Genomic DNA, 9,036 nt, shown 5'->3' with positions numbered 1-9,036 from the left:
ACTAAAAACATAATCATACATCCAAAAGATGCATTCACTACCTTTGTTTATGTTCTATTTTCTGGATAGGCAGTAACCATGTTTATTTGTTAATAGTTGATACCAATATTATAAACAAAAAACTGTTTTGAGATTTTTCAAAAATCCCCAATAACCTCTTAAAACATTTAGTGTTAAAGTACACTATGTAGATGTCATTGGAGTAATTTTAGGGTCCTAAAGATATTTTTTGACAGGGAACCCAAATCAGGATTTACATAATACATTTTGATCTTGTAAAAGGTACTCATAACTCTTGTTCAATTTCTGCCTGCTTTTTCAAGTTCACAAAAGCTAAGAAATGGGGGATAATCCAAGATAAAAGTAGGAACAGAGTGATTGAAGTGTTCCTCTATTTTGGGGCACCTGGCTGGTTCAGTCAGGAGAGCATCTGACTCTTGATTTCATGAGTTCAAGTCCCATGTTGGTCATGGAGCCTACTTAAATAAATAAATAAATAAATAAATAAATAAATAAATACTTCTCTGTTTTGATAAGGGCACTGGGTTAACATGCAACTGCCACTGTTGACGTCAGCGTCACAAACTAAAGATGAACATGGGTGGGCTGCTCTTCAGATTCAGGCGACATTTATACTTGTTAATAAGAATTCCTTTTTCTGCAAAAGGAAGAAAAATTTCATTTTTAGTTTTAGGGCTTCAGGCCAAGAGAGATCTTTTCTTCCTTCTCTGTTGCCATGCTTTGACAAAAACAACAAAATTCCTTCTTTTTCATATTTACCTTTGTATTTTTGTTAATATCCTTTGACTTCCATCTCATTATGACTTTTGTACCTCCTACTAATATAGAGGAAAAATAGAGTCACTTAAATTAATGTGTGTTTTTAATTGTTTATTTTAGCCTTTCTCTTGAAACCCACATTTAAACTGAATCATGACTGTGAAAGGTACCAGGTTTCTTGGGTCTGAAGCTGTTAGCTGAGGATAATTTTGTGACTATGTCTCTACGGACATTTAAATTTTTTTTCTTTTGTTTGGGTGTGGTTTACTTTACCACTACCTGGTTGTTGAGTGAAGTAAACTTAGTCATTTGTTCCTAAAAGAATGTGGTTATTATCTATATCCTTAGACTACAACACTAGCTTCAAAAAAATGTCTGAGTAAACCAAAATCTCTGCAATAATAATTGGATCTGGATTTACAGAATGTATTTTGGTGACCCCTTCTTCCTATCAAGAGAAACATATGTGGTAAGAGATGCTTTTCCCCTTTAGCAGACAGAGGAACTGTTCCTACCTTGATGGGATGGTGCAATAGAGTAGAAAACCAACCAGGCATTAGAAAACCTTCTGGTTAAGCCATACGCTGCCATTGACCATCTCTTCTCCACCAAGAATCTCTTTTGTTATTATTCTTAATTCCTTGACCACATCTTTGGAAAAAATTAAGTCTGCCAAATACATGGTATTTGCAAAGCAAAAATTAAATATTTATCTCATTTTTCTGTAATAAAGAATCTATACTGAGTATATACCCAATCAAATGAATATTCCACACAGCCCAAGATGACCATGTTACCATTCTAAGCAGCCACAAAGCAACAAATTTGATGTTATAATTATCTTAGGTAGCTTGATTCTTGACTGAAGGTAACTGTATGATTTCCATTAGGCTTCTTGAAATATTTAAAATAAGTTCTGATTTTCTATTTCTATATTCTCATACTCCACATGAATCCAAAGCCCAAGGTTGGGAACCACTGGCCTCATTTATCTGAACCTCAGTTTTATCTTCTTCAAAATGGAGGAAAATAATTGCTTCCAGGCTTACTTACCTCATGGTTGTTATAAAAAAGGAAATAAAATCACATGTGTTAAAGACCAGTCATGTTTGTACTAGTTAGTCTCCCTCCTTGCCCACAGATTATTGGACCAGGAGTGGACACCTGTCTCATAGGACAAACTGAGCTCATCAGATCCTCTCTCTCATAAGATTTTGAACTACAACACTCAAAATCTCGTTAAGTGATGATGGGCACTTGCACTGAAAGGGCATAGAGAGTCATTCAGTCACTTATTCATTTCCAAAGCAGACACTAATTACCTGACAGAAATTAGGCACTGGGTTGAGTCAAGGATAGAGTCCAAATGAGCCAGAATGTATGGCAAGAAAAGCAAAGATCATGCATAATGCAAAATTATGGGGAGCAAGCATTAAGAGACTACTACAGAGCAGATTTGCAGACCTGAAGGCAGAACTGACATGGCAGACAAAAGCAGAGGGAAAGACCTGCTGAGCAGCTGCCTGACAATTTCCACCTTTCCAGCGTCCTATCTGCATTTCCTGCTCTTAGCTTCTGTAACATTCCCTGACATCCTTTTAATAAAACCCATCTTTGCTTAAGCTTTCTGTGTGGGGCTTGGTTCCTTACAAACAAATGCACCCTGACTAAAAGAGGTGGCATTGTTAATTTTTACTGTAAACTTGAAACACTTAAAAAATATATATGGTCTAAAAAGTAGAGATGTTTTAAGGCCAAAAGCATTAAGGTTAGTAATCAAATTCAGCTTTGTTCTTCTCTCCTACTACTGACATGGTCCCCCAACTTCTCACCCTAGAAAGTGCGTGAATGGTTTGGAAGAGGGAGTTAGCATATCATTTCCCTGGGTCCCAACATTGGGGCAAATGGGGCTAACTACCAAGTGACCCAGCCGACAAATTCCATTTCCGAGCAAACACATCTCCTCCAGCACAGGAAGATTCTGATTTTATTTAAATCCTGCTCAGAATTAAATCCCTGCAACATCAAACTGAAAGGAGAGCTGGGTGTGAGATGGAGAGAGAAGAGGCTTCCTAGACCAATGCGTCCTAATGAAATGGCATGCATGGGGTGACTGCTAAGTGCCTGGAAAGGGAGGTGGCAGGGGGCAGATCTGATGGGTTGCAGGCACCTGGGGGAGAAGCCAAAAAAGGCAGGGATTTATTGTGTTTGGTTGGCTTTCTGAACACATCTGTCTTTGAATCATCAGCCTGTGTAAATAGGTCAGGATGCAGATTTTGTGAAGAAAGTCATAACCAATTCAGTAAGGCTTCAGGGATTTTAAGTGATCATGGTCAAAATGTTCCTCTGGGCTGACTTGCCAATAGGCCCTAAAAAGTGATGGATTGTAGTTAAAATCCCTTTCAGGTCATAATGAGAAGGGGAAAGCAGGCTTTAAAGTTGTCTGCTCACTCTTAGCACTTTCTCATTCCTAGTTCATTGCTTGCTCCACTTCTGAAGGCTATCTCCCATTGTCTTAGGTTTCCAGTGTGCTAGTGAAATCATATATACCTCTCATAAAATTCTGATATGTCCAAAAAGTCACTCACATCTAAGCACAAATGACTGATGAGGTTACAGGTGAAAACACTCCTAGAATCATGCATTTTAACATAAGACAAAACTGACAAGAGAATTGCTCTATTATAAGGGTTCAAGCATCTGTGAGCTGCAGAAAGATGTATAGAAGTGGGGAGGGATCCTCTTGAGGTTAATGTGAGGGACTGCACCTCTTCCAGTGAGGCAGCATCTGAGCAAACATCCAGCTACACTAGAACCTACTAGACGCAGAGAATGAGAGTGACCAAGAATCACAGGAAACTGGCCCCTGGCCTCACTCCTTCCCTACCCCCCAGGTTGCCATTATGGTGGCATCTTCCAGAACTCCCCAGCAATCCACAAAGAAAGAAACAAACTCCTTGAAAGCTTTCCTATCAGATAAACTCTGGGAAATCACTAACATTCAGGTTCAGAATGCTGAAGGAAGACGGAGTAGTATTAAAGTATTTTGTTGATGTTCATCAATTGGCAAAATGTAAAAAACCATTGATTTTGAATGATGGGAGGTTCGCAGCAACTCCTGGCCCTCCTCCTTCCCATCCATGGTACCAGGAATCCCACCTCTCCCAAGTGTTCCCTCATCCACATCCACACTGCCATCACTTCCACTCCACCACCCTCACTAATACACATAGTGTCCTTATACTAAAATCAAAGCAAGCATGTTGCAAAAAATCCATCCGAAGTTTGAAGTTAGGATGAGGCAAGGGTCCAAATACTATGAGGGGAAAAATGAGCTAGTAATTCACATGCACAATTATAAGAGTGATTCACAAAGTGGGTACTGTGCTCTCCGGGGTTTTTGACTCATGAAAGCAAAATCTGTTTCCAAAGCAGGATAAGCCAGATCTTTATGATACATGCTTTCTCACATATGACAAATGTTCAAAAATTAAGTCTATGCCCGAAAAACTGAAAAGTCTGTCACTGTAGTTTATGTTCCCCGGTAGGAGATGCAATTCCATTGTTTAGAGGCAAACGGAATAATCCTTTGCATGATGATTCTTTCAGAAGAGATTTGCTCTCATGTTTTTTGAACATACCTCCAATTGATTTAATAGCATCCTGGTCAGGGGGGTTCACTTCCTCTTTAAGGCAAGGTGAATTTTCATGATGTAAGGTCACGAGAAAGAGTTTCCAAGGACAGCAAGTTATCAGTCTTCAAAAAAAAATGGAAAGGAGATTTGGGTTTTGTTATTTATTTACATGAGGTCCAGTGCTAACGACCCTCTACCTCCATTATTCCGCCTGTATAGTATTTGGGAGTTCTTTGGGGATAAACTTTTCTGCCCCTACCTTTAGCCACAAGGTAAAATCAGAGTGACAGCACCAAGGCTTTCTGGCAAAGACTGCAGTTTGTTCTGGATAACACATATCAAACTAATATGATGCTGCATACTCCCTTTATATATGATCTTCTGCATTCTGGTCCTTATGGACCCTCAGCCGGTTTCCTTCTTTTCATTTCCATATCCCTCATTGCTTAGAGTATTCTTACAAGGAGAACCTATACAACAAAGAGGGGAAACCCCGATACCATCATGTTTGGCACCACAACCATAACCACTGTGAAACCATTTATAAAAAGCCTATTATTCCATTTATAATCTGCTTTCGTGATTGCTTTTAACTAACTCGAGGAGTAGCTGCACTAAGGTAGAAAGGTTTGTGACCCATCTGTTGAGTGTATAATTTCCTTTTCATTGGCTAGCAGAGCCCAATAAAAAAAAATATTATTAGGTGCACTAACTCAATCAGCAAACAAATGACAGGCAGATGGTCTTCAAAAACAATACTGACCATGAATGCCACAGAGCCACAATGCGGGTCTCAGCTTTTAGGCAGCCTTTGTCTGAAAACACTCCACTGGGTTAAGTGATGCAAAATAAGACAGAAAGAGAGAGAAGCTGTGTGTAAATGAGGGAGAAGTTAACGGCCTCTGAAGTGCTCCATGAAAGGCTATGATAATTTTACTGGGAACAGGAAAAAAAAAGGCATCTTACTTAAATAATATCAGCTTGAAATGGTGCTGAAATCCAATAGATCACATTCACATGATACTTCTGTTCTCTTTATTTTAGTCAGAGTTATTTTCTCCAAAGGGCCCTTTATCTGCCACAATTTTTTTAAGTTTTGTCTTAGCTGAATGATGCAATTTGGTGAGTAAAAGTTTTTGTTATGAGAGAATTTCACTGGAAGGAAGGAAGGAAAGAAGGAAGGAAGGAAAGGAGGGGAGGAAGGAAGAGACTTTTAGAAGCTTTTGAAAAATCAGTGAGGTCAGAAACTGGTATGAGTAATTTCAAAGTTATGAAGGATTTATATATATTATATATGTAATATATAATATATATATATATCTTTCTATCTAGAGAGTATAGTACATTGCTTGTTATATAGTCGGCTCTCAATAAGTTCTCAATGAAGATGACTTGTGCATGAATTAAATATATATATGTATATATGTATATATACATATACATGTATATGTATATGTATATATACATATATATATATATAATAGAGAAAGAAGGTATATAATAACCTTTAATGATTAGTCATAGTGAGCAGGTAACTAGCTCCATGTTCTGGACAGCCCACCATTCTCAGGGCATGAGCTTTGGTTTGTCTGGTCAACAGTAGTTCAGGATATGAATTCAATATCCTGCACGTCTTCCTTGTAAGTGGTGGCATGCCTGCTTTCTGTAATCTCTAGACCAGTATCCCTGAAAAAAAAACAACTATGTCTAGCTGACATATAAAAAGTGGTTTTTTTCTTATAAAAAGATGCAAGCTTGAAGTAAAAAAATTAAAAGTACAGAAAAAAGTCACTTAAATCCCACCACCTGGAATACCTCTTAATAACATGTAATATATTCTCCCAGTATTTTTTCTTTGCACTTGTTACATATTTGAAAACATTTCATTTTGCGTTTTTTACTTAGACTTATATCAAAGCTCTTTATAAATATTATTTTAAATGGCTGCATAATATTTCACTGTTTATGTAGAAGACAATCTTTTTAACATCTTTTTCTTAATATGAAATTTATTGTCAAATTGGTTTTCATACAACACCCAGTGCTCATCCCAACAGGTGCCCTCCTCAATACCCATCACACACACACCCCGTCCCTCCCACCCTCCATCAACCCTCAGTTTGTTCTCAGTTTTTAAGAGTCTCTTATGGTTTGCCTCCCTCCCTCTCTAACTTCTTTCCCTTCCCCTCCTCCATAGTCTTCTGTTAGGTTTCTCAGGATCCACTTAAGAGTGAAAACATATGGTATCTGTCTTTCTCTGTAAGACTTATTTCACTTAGCATAATACTCTCCAGTTCCATCCACGTTGCTACAAAAGGCCATATTTCATTCTTTCTCATTACCACATAGTATTCCATTGTGTATATAAACCACAATTTCTTTATCCATTCATCAGTTGATGGACATTTAGGGTCTTTCCATAATTTGGCTATTGTTGAAAGTGCTGCTATAAACATTGGACAATCTTTTTAACATCTTAAGGAAACGTGTGGTAACTTCTGTAAATTTGGGAAACAAATAAAATCTTCTGAGCCTCAGTTTTCTCATTTGTAAATAATATAATAAAAATATCTACAAAATTATATTGCTGTGAACATTGACTTAAATAATCCATTGTAAGAGTTTAGCACACTGCCTGATACACAGTAAGCACTCAATAAAAGTTACCAATGATGATGACTTGGGCATAAGAATTATTGTTCACATTTCAGAGAATTGCCTTAAGAAAGATTCCTAGATATGAAATTAAGGACAAAAGATTTGAATGTACATATGATCTTAATATATACCATAAAATTCCTCCATGCCCCACTGGCAATACATAAGTAGCCACCTTGCCAAGGCCTTACCTATAATGGGAATCATTCTTTTAAAACTTTGCTTATATAGGTTAAAATATTATATCATTACTTGCTAAATTTGGGGTTCCTTGTTAAAATGCAGAGTTTGTATTTCTAATAAACTCCCAGTTGATATTGATGCTGGTTTACTTTTCAATCTACTCAGGTACTAGGGGTATCCTGTATTTGACCCAATCTATTAGAGCCCAAGAAAAGCATCTCCCCTTCATTATTTTCCATTTTTAAAGGGAAAAAGCTGCAGATGGATAACACCAAGAGAAGACAGCTAGCTGCCAAAAGGCCTCCCAGAGTGTAAATATGCATGGTCCATGGTCTAGAAATGGTAAGGTCTGAAATTTTCCATTGTAATGACTGATGTCAGGATTTTGATCACCAGTTATCAATTAGTTTTGATTTATAAGCCCATTGATACCCTGGCATCTGTTTATCTGCCAGATCAACTAGCTATCATCACAGATCTTTGGGCTCTGGTATCCTGCTAGCCACTCTGGCCTTACTACCCATTAAAATAATTAGCTATGCTTAGGTGATTAAATGTTATCACATGCCTTCTGTGTTCCAGGGAGCTCCATTTCACGGTTCATGCAGGCTGCAAACGAAGCTACCACTGAGCCTCTCAAAGATACTGGAGGTCTCTCACCAGTGAATTCCATACTGCTTCAGTGAAAGTAGTGTCTTCCATGGCCTCCCAGAAACCAAAATGGGGTGGTAGAGTCTCTGTTCTCACACATCAATCCATTCCAATACTCCCACCTTCATGGGCCTCTTACTCCTCCTGTAACACCTTGCCAATGTGGTCTGCGGTCCTACCTCATCAGCATGTCCAAGTATCAAGGGTCATAGTAGGACCAATTCTAGGTGTTCTTGTCAGTACCCTGAACCTCAAGTCATGGGTGAGTGCTCCCATGTCAATACATTTTCCTCTTTCTAGCTATAGACTCTATTTCCCACCACCCCCATCCAACATGATGTTATTCAAGTTCATGAATATTAGCCAGGATGGGAAGGTCTTTGGTGTTTCAACCATTTCCTCATAGACTAGGAACAGTACTTTACTGTTGGAGCTATGCAAAAACCGAACATTCTTTCTTGGTCTAGAGGCAATGAAGGAAGACAAGGGCAGATCATGAGCAGGGCAATGGCATCTTGTGAGACACCCGCCTCAGATGAGGTCTTTGCAGGGTCTCCAGGCAAGGGGAGGCTGGTATCTTCTTGTGAGAGGAGAGGGGGCTGTGTCTGCCAGACTAAAGGAGATAAGGAACCTGGGGAGTTAAGATATTCAGGCTTATCTACCCAAATATCCCCAGATCAGGGCTCAAGATCCCACTCTTCTATTATAAGGCCCTGACTTTGTCATATAAGATTTGTCAAGGCTGTGCATTCAGTATCCTTTGCTGTTCAGCTACCCTTACAAGTAGATCCTGGATCTGATTTTCAGTGGCTGAAGGAGACAAGGGCCTCCTAATCACTAGCCATAGAGGCCTTCTGATTTTCATATCATACCTGATCTTTTCTCTTTTTGAAGCTTTTAAAGGAGTTAACAAATGGCAACCATAAAATTACACAACTCTTATTGTTACCATAGCCTCCATAACACTCAGGTGCCACAGCCTTAAATAAACCGGCACCTCATCTCAATTCACTATAGGTAGCATCATAATCTGAGCAATTATGATGCTACAACATGTTATCATCACTCACTTAAAATTAGCAATGGGTTTTTCTACAGTCTGACTAGTGAGGGATCCAGCTTAAAAATC

At 38.5% G+C, this 9,036-nt stretch overlaps 1 long non-coding RNA gene across 1 annotated transcript; it reads right to left on the bottom strand.

Annotated features, from left to right (window-relative positions):
• Positions 1–538: 538 nt before the first annotated feature.
• Positions 539–6,047, bottom strand: LOC121029966 (uncharacterized). The gene is made up of 3 exons (XR_005790014.1): positions 5,921–6,047; positions 4,422–4,537; positions 539–658 (listed from the first exon to the last, which is right to left on the bottom strand). It is a non-coding gene; the product is annotated as an uncharacterized LOC121029966 (long non-coding RNA).
• Between the last annotated feature and the right edge of the window lie 2,989 nt (positions 6,048–9,036).

This window comes from Herpailurus yagouaroundi, unplaced genomic scaffold, assembly GCF_014898765.1.
Source record: "Herpailurus yagouaroundi ecotype Mexico unplaced genomic scaffold, PumYag 28, whole genome shotgun sequence".
In the NCBI taxonomy this organism is placed as follows: Eukaryota; Metazoa; Chordata; class Mammalia; order Carnivora; family Felidae; genus Herpailurus; species Herpailurus yagouaroundi.
Note: the sequence above shows the minus strand (reverse complement) of the source record. Positions and strands in the feature narration are given on the sequence as shown.